We start from the raw sequence: 13,809 nt of genomic DNA on the forward strand, positions 1-13,809 counted from the left end.
CATTTTTAGGTTCCTTTTTTTTTAAAGTGCATTATTTTTTGTCTACTTTCTAGATCTACAATCAGATTCTAGGGCTGTGTGGACAAAAATCTTGGTTTTAGAAGTAGGGATTTTTCTACATTATATTCGTTTGATTAATTTTCAGAATTGTTGTACATCTAAGCTACAATTGTTAGTGATAGATTTGGACGTCAAAAGGTAGTTGTAAAAATAAAAAATTAGAAGTCCACTTTGTACATTTTAATAAGTCGCCTATTGTACACACACTACATATAAAGTGCCAAAAGCATCTTTTTTGGGGGAATCTTTCGATTGAGTGAAATGGGGGCTGTGTATTGCATTTTTGTGTTTCTCTTATGTGCTCTTTTCATTTTCTAAATTATGTGTTCACCTAAAGCTCCACTTCTAACTTCACACAATTATTCTACATGGAAAGATATTGTATGGAGTAGATTAATAGAAAAAGGTCTAAATCTTTATGTTCATGGTATAATTCCAAAAATCATTGATGCCAAATAACTCATCGATTGGAAAATTATAGATAGTCTGGCTTTAGGAATTATCAGGAGTTGTGTACATAGAGATCTACTTCTATTAGATCCAAAGAACTTTGACACAATTCAAGATTAGATCAACAAAGTCAATGAGTATAGGGCACTACTTAAAAATTGTTGAAATCCCATGAAAGATGACAAGTTGATTCATCATATCCTAAAGAGGCTACCTTCAGACTATGCCTCCTTTGTTCTGAGTTATAATACTCATAGGTTGACCATGGGAAGTGCTTTCTAGAAGCCTACTTTTGAGGCATTTGCAGAGATGTTGATTGTTGAAAAATCTCACTTGATAGATTTAGGACTTCTCACGACATCAAAGACCAAAGCATTGGTGGCTAGTGATGAGCACCAATCATGTCATGGAGGGAAAAGTTCTAGCAACAATAAGAAGAAGTAGTAGAAGTAGAAATCACAATCTGAAACATAACAATCCTCCTCATAGCAAGACAATTCTTCTTCCAAGAAGAAGGGTAAACTTTTTTGTGCATATTGCAAAAAGCCAAATCAAAATGAGCATCATTGTAAGACTAAAAGAATTGATGAGTTGGAAAACCTACTCAAGAGGAATAAAATTCAAGTGTCAGGTACTTCCAAGGATTCAACTCCACCCACTTCAAAGGGAAAAGGGCAAGCACTTATGGAAAACACGAGTTCTTCAATGGAATGGATTCCTGCCTCAGGTGCCTCCTATCATATGGGTTCTTCAAAGGGAGACTTTTCTTCATTGAAGCAATCATAGGTACTACACATCTTTGTGGGAGATGATACCAAAATGGAAGTTGAAGGGAAAGGACACATGGAGATGGAAAATAGAAAATTCAAAGACGTCATCTATGTTCCAAATCTTAGCTCTAATCTCCTCTCAATTTACCAAATCACTCACATTGGAGATGGCAACAAAGTTGAGTTCCTTCTAGATTCAGTGATGGTGTGAAGTCTCAAAGATGATTCATTGGTTGTAGTGGGGAAAGTCAATAATGACAAGAGGCTTTATTCCTTCTCCCACTTTGTGCCTAAGTCTCCTTCACATTCCTTGTTAACTCAATCTAGTTCACAAATGAAACTATGGCATGAGCGGTATGGTCATCTTGCCTTCCACTATTTTCAACAAATTTTCTCAACCAAAATGGTCAAAGGTCTACCTATAATCAAATTTTCCTAAGGTGAGTGTTCAACCGAATCAGTGGATATGCATCTAGAAGACAACTTACAAAAAGGGAAGTCTTAAAGAGCACTAGTTGTTCTTCAAATGGTTCACATGGTACTAGCAATACCTTTTGCAGTGACTTCAATTAGCCAAGGCTGCTACATCCTTACTTTTGTTGATGACTTTTCGCACTTCACATGGGTCTACTTCCTTCATCACAAGAATCAAGTGTTGGAAAAGCTTCAAGCCTTTAAGATTCATGTTGAACAGAAATCAAGGAAAGTCATCAAGGTTCTATGGATGGAAAATGAAAGTAGATATGTGGATAGAAGAGTCAAAGACTTTGGAAAACTTGAGGGTATTGATCTTCAAAATCCACTAGCATTCAATTTGCACAAGATATATATTGTAGCTTTGAGGATTAGAACTCTTAAGTCGATGGCAAGTTGCATGATTAAAGCTAGGTCTCTTGATCACACACTAGAAGTTGAAGCTATCAGTAGTGCCACTCACATACTTAATAGGTCTCCTCATAATACCTTAGATGGGAAGACTCCTTTTGAGGCATGGTGCAGTAGAAAACTAGTTGTGAGTCACTTCAAAGTCTTCAGTTGTCTAGCATGGGAAAAACTATCTTCCAGGGATGCGAGGTACCACCATCTAGGCCTTATCCTTTCATCAAATATGAAGGCAGTGATAAGGCATACAAACTTATGGATCCTAAGACTCATGATGATTTTGTAGAGAAGGATGTTCACATTGAGGAAAGTCCACCTAGCTTATCCTCTACTCCTCTCCACACTTCATATACTTTATAAACTAATAGTGATTCAAGCGATAGTGCTTCAATAGATTTAGGCACGTGGGGTTCTATCTACAGTTGTAATGAGAGGTTATGACATTAGTATAGTCCACATGCATACATTGCCACAATGATAGGTCTAGTATAGTAGGGTACATCTTGTCTTCTAGCTATAGCTATAGTTGATGAATTCTTGGCAGGCATTTCAGGTTTGTTCGTGGAGTTACACACCATAGATTTGGGAGACAACCTTGATGATTTACATCTTCTCTTTGATGAAGATGATCCTTCTATATTTGTTATGAGTGCTCACTCTGACCCTCATGCCCATTCTTTACATGATCAATCTTTATAGGTTGATGTAATTGTGGATCCTTACGAACAAGAGTTGTTGGTCTCTTTATCAGTTGAGGATACAAATGTTTCATTGGAACAGGTTCTACAGACATCATTGCCTAATCTACATTCATTCTTTTTAGTAGTGTTGGAAGGGGTGATGAACAACATCAACACAAGGACACTTGAGCAGGTTTTAGAGCCACCATACATGTTGAGGATTGTACCCTTTCCATTGTTTCTTCCAAAGGGGAGGAACATCATTCATGACTCATGGACCAACTTCTTCCTTGGAGTAGCAATCACTAGTCGGGGGGGGGGGGGGGGACTACCTTGTCTCTCTTCCTCTTCTTTCTTACGAGGGGTACATTTTCCTCTTATGAGGTCTTGTCCATCTCATTCTTCACTATTGTATATACTTGATCTGTATGTCCTAACTGGGGGGTCTTGATTACTCCATCCATCCATGCATCTAGTCTTTTCATCTCTCTTTTTAGGGGAGGGTTTTTCCCATGAAGTTTTCCCTCTTCCTCTACTTTATGAGAGATTTCATTTCATTATGTACATGGGTACCTAACATGGCCTCATAGCCAGGACCCATCTTGCATTTTCATCCTAGTTTTTGTGAGCTTAATGGAATTCCCCTAAGCTACACTTAAGAAGGGGTGTTGGTTTAAATATGTATTTACTATTTACACTTTACTTAAGTTTACTTAAGTTAATGCATTATTTTATTATATTTTATTATTTTATTATTTATTTTGTGAGACACTTAGGAGTTTGTGTACCTTTATGAGTTGTCATGTTGACAACACAAAAGTACACAACTCCAATTTAGCACATGGTGTCTACAACACTAGAGTTTGCATCATTCACTGAGTTGTCATATAGAAAACACAGTTATTCACACTCCTAATTTAGCACATGGTGTCTACAACATAAATTTTCATGCTACACCTTTGTAGGCTTATCCTCTCATCATCACACTTACTCCTGTGCTTAATGGAGGATAACCCAAATCTGGTGGACATGTTCCTAGTTGTATGACTTATCATGATGTTGATTCTTAGGCATTCTAGATGCATCTCAAAGGCCTTTATATATAGGCATTCCTAATATACTATTCACATTAAATCAAATACATATCAATATTTTGATCATACTCTTTCTAGTCTACAATTGTGCTTGTGTTTGAGTTCTTTGTTCTTGGGTGAATTTTTTTCTAAGATAAATTCTTACATGGTATCAGAGCTTGGAGAATCTCTCTTTACATAGTTGTTCAAGACCATTGTTGCTTTAGAACCTCAACCCAAATCTAAAGTACCACAAAAATTGAGAGAATCTAGAGCTAGAACACACCTTGCCACTGCATCCAAAATGTTGATTCGGTGAAGATTGGCTATAAATTTGACTACCCTAAGCTAAAATTGATTGTGTGGCAATTTTTTTTGCAAATTGGCACCCAAAGGCCCCGATTTACAAATTTGGGTATGATCTTTTAGATTTGTAATTTAATTTAATTTAGATCTAGAATTATTATTTTTCTCTTCCATTTTCGTCTATATTTTTTCAAATTTTTTTTGCCCTTTGGGCAACAGAGAATTTGTTTTTACACAAGTACTAGACAGTCACACCCTAACCCTACATAGAATAATTAGAGAAATATTTTATTTTAGAGGTAGGAAGTTTACTATATTTTTGTTGTTATAATTTCTCCCTAGTGTTCAATGCTATTGAACAAATCTGGCTGGCTACTCCACACTGACTCATTGGCCATGCCCATTCCACAACTCTTTTCTTTGGTATCTATAGCTTCCAATTGATATACCTCTGCAGCTACAATTTTCCCATGCATGTGAGACAAAATAAGGAACCCCCACTTGTCGTGTTTTTTTTGTCCTCATGAACACAATTTTGGCACTTTTTTCTAAATCTGACCATTGCATTTTGGTTATCTAGTGACCTTTTGGCCCATGCTACTCTACGCCATGCAGTGCCCATTTATAGCTCCATGTTTTGATTTACTTTTCAGCCTACCATCTATTTTGTCTAGTTCTATCTATCTCTCTAGCAGACCACATGTCCACGGTAGGACTTTTCCTATTCACCATGTGGACCCAATTTGTAGACAACCTATGACACATCAGTGTTGAGTAATTGCCACAAAGGATCCAACTAAGTAGCCTAGTCTGCTCACACGTAGACACCATGTCATCAGGTGAGTTAGCAGATACATTAGACCTCCATGTGTAATCCATATCAGCAACACAAACCTAACATGTCATTTTCCACGTGTACCAATTTGTACTGCCACATTAGTAGAAGACTCTTTTTTTTGCTGACATCATTAGGATATGAGGTTAAATTTCATGATTGTCTGACCATCATTTCTAGGAATTTTATAATTATTGCAATGGCCATTTGACCATCAAATTTAAGCTTGCAGTTTCCTGCCCAGACCCCTCTTTAGATGCATTTTTGATTTGACAATCTGACTTTGAGAGGCCATAACTCAATTATCTAGACTCCAGATTAGGTGCAATTTTTTTTATTTTGGGTAAAATTTTCTGAAATTTTTAGTTGTGTTGGTTTTTCTTGGTTTTGGTGCAAGGATTTGTTAGAGATTGCTTTTTTTGACTACTATATTTGTTCAATCCTGTATTTTGCAACTTCAAATGATATTTATGGGCTCATCTAGACACATTTTTAGGTTCCATTTTTTTTGAAAGTGCATTATTTTTCATCTACTTTCTAGATCTGTAATCACATTCTAGGGTTGTGTGGAAAAAATCTCACTTTTAGAAGTAGGGCCTTTTTCTACATTGTATTGCTTTGATTACTTTTCAGAATTGTTGTACATCTGAGCTACAGTGCTTAGTGATAGATTTGGGCCTCAAAAGGAAGTTGTAAAAAGTAAAAATCAGAAGTTCACTTTGTACATTTTGACAAATGGCCTATTGTACACACACTACATATAAAGTGCCAAAATCATCTTTTTTTTTTGGGGGGGGGGGGGGGGGGGGGGGGGGGGGAGCTCTTTTGATTGAGCGAAAGGGGGGTGTGTATTTTTGAGTCTCTCCTATGTGCTCTTTTCATTTTTTGCATCATGGGTTCACCTAAAGCCCCACTTCTAACTTCACACAATTATTCTTCATGGAAAGATATTGTATGGAATAGATTAATAGATAAAGGTCTAAATCTCTATGTTGATGGTACAATTCCAAAACCCACTAATGCTAAAGAATTTATTGATTGGAAAATTATAGACAATTAGGCTTTAGGAATTATTAGGAGTTGTGTATAGGGTAAAAGCATAGATCTATGTCACTGTTTGTGATACCAAAATCTATTTTGGTCAAATCTCAATTCTCTATCAAAACTCTTTTTTTTCAAAAACTAAAAATACCCTTTTATAGATCTTAGATTCAATATCATCATTATATAAATTTTTGAGTGTTTTCATTAGTTATAATATGTTATAATCTCAAGGTATCATAAGTCGATATTTCAACATTTCAGAAGATGTTCCCTCAAAATAGGAAACAAAATAGTAAATCATATCAAAAAAATTAAAAATTATATTTATCTCTAGAGGAGAGAATCCTCTTCAAGAATATGTAACTTTTTTTCAAGAAGGTATAGATTTGATAGGAAAGTTTTGACAGGAGGAAAAAACTGTTGGATTTTGATAAGGTCAAACTTGAGTACTTATAACAAAGAAAATTTACATCAAAAATAATTATTTCTTTTTTGGTGCAATAGCTATACATGTCATCTATAAGATATTTTCAAATCAAAACAAAAATAGATGATTTGCATATACTTTTTTGACGAGAACTACACCCTATATTTTTTATAGTTAGAAAAGGGACTTCAAAATAAAATAAAATGAATAAATTCTTACTTAAAAAAATTATAAAAATTATAGCCATAAAATTCATCCAATTCTACACATTTGATCGGTTTACATCATCTTCATATTTTAAACAAAAATACCATTTTTTTTGTCACTAATGTTGAACTGTCACATTCTGATATCATGTTTCTTTATAAAAGGTGACACAGGTTTGTGCTTTTACCCTACACAGAGATCTCTTCTTCTACATTGCCAGTTTCAAGGAAGGCAAATCCGCATGGGACAAACTTGAATCATTATATGGTAAGGTGGATGAGGAAAAGCGTTTTCATATTGAGGATAATCTACTTCTATTGGATCCAAAGAACTTTGACACAATTCAAGATTACATCAACAAAGCCAATGAGTATAGGGCACTACTTAAAGATTGTGGAAATCTCATGAAGGATGACAAGTTGATTCATCATATCTTGAAGAGGCTACCTTCAGACTATGTCTCCTTTGTTTCGAGTTATAATACTCACAGGTTGACCATGGGAAGTGCTTTCTAGAAGTCTACTTTTGATGCATTTGTAGAGATGTTGATTGTTGAAAAATCTCATTTGATAGATTTGGGACTTCTTATGACATCAAAGACCAAAGCATTGGTGGCTAATGATGAGCACCAATCAAGTCAAGGAAGGAAAAGTTCTAGCAACAAGAAGAAGAAGTAGTGGAAGTAGAAATCACAATCTATGACACAACAATCCTCCTCATAGCAAGGCACTTCTTCTTCTAATAAGAAGGGAAATAATGAAAAGAAGGACAAAATTTTACATGCATATTGCAATAAACCAAATCATGATAAGAGTCATTGCAAGACTAAGAGAATCAATGAGTTGGAAAATCTACTCAAGAAGAACAAAATTCAAGTGCCAAGTACTTCCAAGGATTCAATTCCACCCACTTCAAAGGAAAAAGGAAAAGCACTTATGGTAAACACGAGTTCTTCAATGGAATGGATTCTTGACTTAGGTACCTCCTATCATATGGGTTCTTCAAAGGGAGACTTTTATTCATTGAAGCAGTCATAGGTATGGCACATCTTTGTGGGAGATGATACCAAAATGGAAGTTGAAGGGAAAGGACATGTGGAGATGGAAAATGGAGAATTCAAAGATGTCTTCTATGTTCTAAATCTTAGCTCTAATCTCCTCTCAATTTACCAAATCACTCACCTTGGATATGGAAACAAAGTTGAATTCCTTCCAAATTTAGTGATGGTGTGAAGTGTCAAAGATGATTCATTGGTTGTAGTGGGGAAAGTCAAATATGACAAGAGGATTTATTCCTTCTCCCATTCTGTGCATAAGTCTCCTTCACATGTCTTGTTAACTTAGTCTAATTCACAAATGAAACTATGGCATGAGCGGTATGGTCATCTTGTCTTTCGCTATCTTCAGCAACTTTTCTCAACCAAAATGGTCAATGGTCTACCTACAATCAACTTTTCCCAAAGTGACTATTCAATTGGTTTAGTGGATATGCATCTAGAGGAGAAGTTACACAAAGGGAAGTCTTCAAGAGCAGCAGTTGTTCTTTAGATGGTTCACATGGTACTAGTAGTACCTTTTGAAATGACTTCAGTTAGCTAGGGATGCTACATCCTTACTTTCGTTGATGACTTTTCACACTTCACATGGGTCTACTTCCTTCATCACAAGAATGATGTGTTGGACAAGCTTCAAGCCTTCAAGATTTATGTTGAATAGAAATCAAGGAAAGCCATCAAGGCTCTACAGATGGATAGCATGAAAGAAGATATGCGAAAAAAAGACTCAAAGACTTTTGCAAACTTGAGGGAATTGATCTTCAGAATCCACCAGCATTCAGTCTGCACAAGACAAATGTTGTAGCTTTGAGGATTAGAACTCTTAAGTCCATGGAAATTTACATGATTAAAGCCAAGTCTATTGATCCAACACTAGAAGTTGAAGCTATCAATAGTGCTACTCACATACTTAGTAGGTCTCCTCATAATGCCTTAGATGAGAAGAATTCTTTTGAGGCATGGTGTGGCAGAAAACTAGTTGTGAGTCACTTTATAGTCTTTGGTTGTCCAACATGGGCAAACCTATCTTCCAGGGGATGCAAGGCACCACCATCTAGGCTTTATACTTTCATCAGACATGAAGGTGGTGCTAAGGCATACAGACTTATGGATCTTGAGACTCATGAGATTTTTGTGGAGAAGGATGTTCACTTTGATTAAAGTTCACCCAACTTATCCTCTACTCCTCTCTAGACTTCATATACTTTAGAAACTAATAGTGACACCAGCAATAGTGCTTCAATAGATTCAAACACGTGGGGTTCTATCAACAGTTGTAGCGAGATGTCACAACATTAGTATAGTCCACATGCATACATTGCCACAATGATAGGTCTAGTACAATAGGGTACATCTTGTCTTCCGACTCTAGCTTTAGGCTATGACTTCTTGGAAGACATTTTAGGTTTGTTCATGGAGTCACACACCATAGATTTGGGAGAAAACCTTGATGATTTACATCTTCTATTTGATGAAGATGATCCTTCTATAGTTTTTGTGAGGGCTCACTTTGTCTGTCATGTCCATTCTCTACATGATCAATCTTTACAAGTTGACGTGATTGTGGATCCTTATGAACAATAGTTGTCAGAGTTCTCTTTATCAGTTGAGGAGATAGATGGTTCATTGGAATAGGTTCTAGAAACATCCTTGCCAAATTTGCATTCATTCTTTTTAGTAGTGTTTGGGGGGGGGGGGGGGGGGGTGACCACTAGCATTGACATTGGGACACTTGAACAGATTTTAGGGCCACCATACATCTTTAGGATTATACCTTTGCCATTGGTTCTTCCAAAGGGGAGGAACATCATTTAGCACTCATGGACCAAATTCTTCCTTCGAACATCAATCACTGGTCAACATTCTTCGTTATGGGGGGGACTACCTTGTCTCTCTTCCTCTTCTTTCTTATGGGGGGTACTTTTTCCTCTTATGAGTCTTGTTCTTCTCATTCTTCACTATTGCATATACTTGATGTATGTTGTAATGGTGGGGTCTTGATTACTCCATCCATCCGTGCATCTAGTATTTTCATCTCTCTTTCTAGGGGGGGGGGTTTTCCCATGAGGTTTTCCCTCTTTCTCTACTTTATGAGAGATTACATTTCATTATGTACATGAGTACCTAACATGGCCTCGTTACTAGGACCCATCTTGCATTTTCATCCTATTTTTTGTGAGCTTAAGAGCATTCCCCTAAGTTGCACTTATGGGGGGGTGTTAGTGTAAATATGTATTTACTATTTACACTTTACTTAAGTTTATTTAGGTTATTGCATTATTTTATTATTTATTTTGTGAGACACTCAGGAGTTTATGTATCTTTATGAGTTATCATCTTGACAACACGAAAGTACGCAACTCCAATTCAACACATAGTGTCTACAACACTAGAGTTTTCATGATTCATTGAGTTATCATGTAGAAAACATATTTATTAGCACTGCTAATTTAGCACATGGTGTCTACAACATAAATTTGCATGCTACACCTTTGTAGGCTTATCCTCTCATCATTGCACTTGCTCCTATGCTTAATGGAGGATAACCCATATCTGGTAGACATGTGCTTGGTTGTATGACTTATCATGATGCTAATTTTTATGCATTCTAGATGCATCTCAGAGCTCTTTATATATAGTCACTCCTAGTGTATTATTCATATTGAATCGAATACATATTGATATTCTGATCATACTCTTTTTGGTCTACAGTTGTACTTGTGTTTGAATTGTTTGTTCTTGGGTGAATTTTTTTGTATGACAAATTCTTACATCTATGGTACTAAATGAAAATATAACATTTGACCCTTAAGTCATCTCAAAGTACATATAATAAGAGTATCAAGTATCTCTTGAATCAAAATAGACAAGGTACAAAATGCAAACACAAGAGGCACTACAGAAGGTTATTGATTCCAGAGCTATTAATAAGATCACAATGAAATATAAGTTTCCTTTGCCAAGAATGGATGACATAATGGATTGTTTGAATGGGGAAAATTATTTTAGCAAGATTATTTTGAAGAGTGGCTATCATCATATTAGAATCAGAGAAGGTGATTAATGGAGGACTACTTTCAAGGAAAAATATGGTTTGTATGAATGGTTGGTTATGCCTTTTGGTTTGACTAATGCACCTAGTACTTTTATGAGGTTGATAAATGAAGTTCTCAAAAGATTCTTGGGTAAGCTTGTGATTGTTTATTTTGATGAAATTTTGATATTCAGTAAGCCTATGGAATAACATCTTGAGCATGTTAGATAAGTATTGCAAAGATTGAAAGAGAAGAAGTTGGTGATTAATCTGAAAAAGTGTTCTTTTATGAAAGAAGAGATTGTGTATTTGGGATTTGGGATTTCAGCTGATGGTTTGAAGATGGATTTTAAGAAGGTAAAAGAAATTTTGGAATGGCCTACACCTAAGAATATGGGTGAGGTAAGACCATTTCATGGTTTGGCTAGTTTTTATAAAAAATTTATAAGAAATTTCAGTTCTTTTTGTAATGCTATGACTAAGACAATGAGAGGAGATAAAAAGGATTTCAAGTGGACACATGAAGCCAATAACAGTTTTAAGACTTTGAAAAAAAATGTTGTTGAGTAGCCTATATTAGCTTTGCCTGATTTCAATAAGGTATTTCAAGTTGAATGTGATGCAAGTGGTAGTGCAATAAGAGTTGTATTGAGTCAAGAAGGTAAACCTATTGCTTTCTTTAGTGATAAATTAAATGATGCTAAAAGAAAGTATTATGTGTATGATCAAGAGTTTTATGCTATTGCTCAAGCATTGAAGAAGTGGAGAAATCATTTGATTCCTAAGAAGTTTGTGTTATATACTAATCATAAAACCTTATAGTACTTAGGAAGTCAACATAAATTAAATCAAAGACATATGAAGTGGGTTGAGTGTTTACAGAGTTTCACATTTCTTATTAAGCATAAGAGTGGAGTTACTAATGCATTGAGCAGAAGATGTTCTTTGTTGATTGAGATGAAGATTGAAGTTCTTGGTTTTGATGAAATGGAGTTGTACGATACTGATCCTGATTTTTCTAAGGCGTGGAGAGAGTGCAGAGAAAAAAATCTAACAAATCAAATAAGTAAGTATGATGAATATTTTATTCAAGAAGGTATGTTGTTCAAAGGAATTCCATTTTGTATCCATAGAAGTTCCATGAGAGCTAATTTGATTAAGGAAAATCATAGTGGTGGATTGGCTGGACACTTTGGAATTGATAAACATTGAATTTCTTGAAGGATAAGTATTATTGGCCACAAATGTATAAGGATGTTCATTTTCTTTTAAGGAGTTGTGGATCTTGTCAATTTGCAAAAGGAGTAAGTTAGAATATTGGTTTGTACACACCTATTTCTATTCCTGAGAAACTTTGGAGTGACATCAATATGGATTATGTTCTTGGATTTACTAAAATAGTGAAGGGGTATGATTCTATATTTGTTGATGTGGATAGATTTTCTAAGATGGTTCATTTCATACCATGTAAGAAGAAATCAGATGCTAAGCATTTTGTTGAACTTTTCTTTAAAGAGATTGTGAGATTGCATGGATTACCAAGAAGTATTATTTCTAACAAAGACAATAAGTTTGTTGGTTATTTTTGGAAGACTTTGTGGAAGAAGATGGGTACTAAGTTGAAGTTTAGCTCTACATTCCATCTGTAGAAAGATGGACAGATAGAGGTTGTGAATAGAAGCTTGGGTAATTTGCTGAGATGTTTAGCTGGAGACAAACCAAGTAATTGGGAGATGGTATTAGCACAACCTGAGTTTGCATATAATAAGTCTATGAATAAGAGTATAGGGAAAACACCTTTTGAGATTATTATAGGAATGCAAACTAGAGGAGTATCAGATATGAGAGATTTTATTGGTGAAGAAAAGAGAAGTGTTTTAGGAGAAGAATTTGTTGATTTTATGGAGTCTTTGCGTAAGGAAGTAAAGTTGAGGATGAAACAAAGTAATCAAAAGTATAAGGAGAATGTCAATAAGTCTAGAAGACATCATGTTTTTGAAGTTAGTAATGAGGAGATGGTTCATTTGAAGAAAGGATGATTTCCTATTGGAACATACAATAAGCTGAAATTTGAGAGGTTTGGACCTTGTAAGATTTTGAGGAATTTTGACAGTAGTAATGCTTATAAAGTTGAGCTACCTGATGACATGGATATATCACCTATATTCAATATTACTTATTTATTTAAATATCATAAGTAGATGATGAAATTGTTGTGTTAGATGATTATCCTAAGAAGTAGATTGAAGAAGTTGAATAGTTATTGTATCAAAGAGTTTGTAAAAGAACAAAAGGAAAAGATTACTATGAGTATTTGGTGAGGTGGAAGAATAGACCAGTGGAAGATGCTACATTGATTTCTCAATCTGAGTTGGATTTAACTTAGGTTGTGACACTTGCATCTTTTAGGAGAATCATTTCTTTCAACCATGGTTGTTTTTTGTAGGAGCATCCTAGGTTGCCTTGTAATTGTACAATTTTTGTTCATTCTACCAGTGGCTATCGAGTGCCAATTACTATCAAGTGCTAGTTGCTATAGAGTTTTAGTTTCTATCGAGTTCCAGTTGCTATCGAGTTCTAGTTACTACTAAGTTTCAATTTCCAATGATTTTTGAGTTCTAGTATGTGTCGAGTTATCTAGTATTGGTCGAGTTTTCCTTCATCTGTCAATTGAGCCTACTATTTGTTAATGCTCAGTTCCTTCTTTAGCTGAGTTGTTTGTGTTTTGGTTCTTAGTGGGAATTGACTTTACTATTTAATTTGGTTTGTGAAATTAATGATAGGATATTTTCTAAGAATGAGTGTTGACTATTTTTAAGTCAGCCTTCCTTTGATGTAATGTTCTAAAATCTTTTGTAAGTCATTTTGGCAAGCATAAATAGAGTTCTTAGGCTTAGGTTTAAGGTAGAACTTAGAGAGTTTCAAAAGGGGAATTCATATGTAACTATAAATATGAATTTGAAGTTGGATCATGGATCTTGAATATA

The sequence above is a fragment of the Cupressus sempervirens genome, chromosome 9, assembly GCF_028749045.1.
Source record: "Cupressus sempervirens isolate cs-2001-9-10 chromosome 9, ASM2874904v1, whole genome shotgun sequence".
Classification (NCBI taxonomy): domain Eukaryota; kingdom Viridiplantae; phylum Streptophyta; class Pinopsida; order Cupressales; family Cupressaceae; genus Cupressus; species Cupressus sempervirens.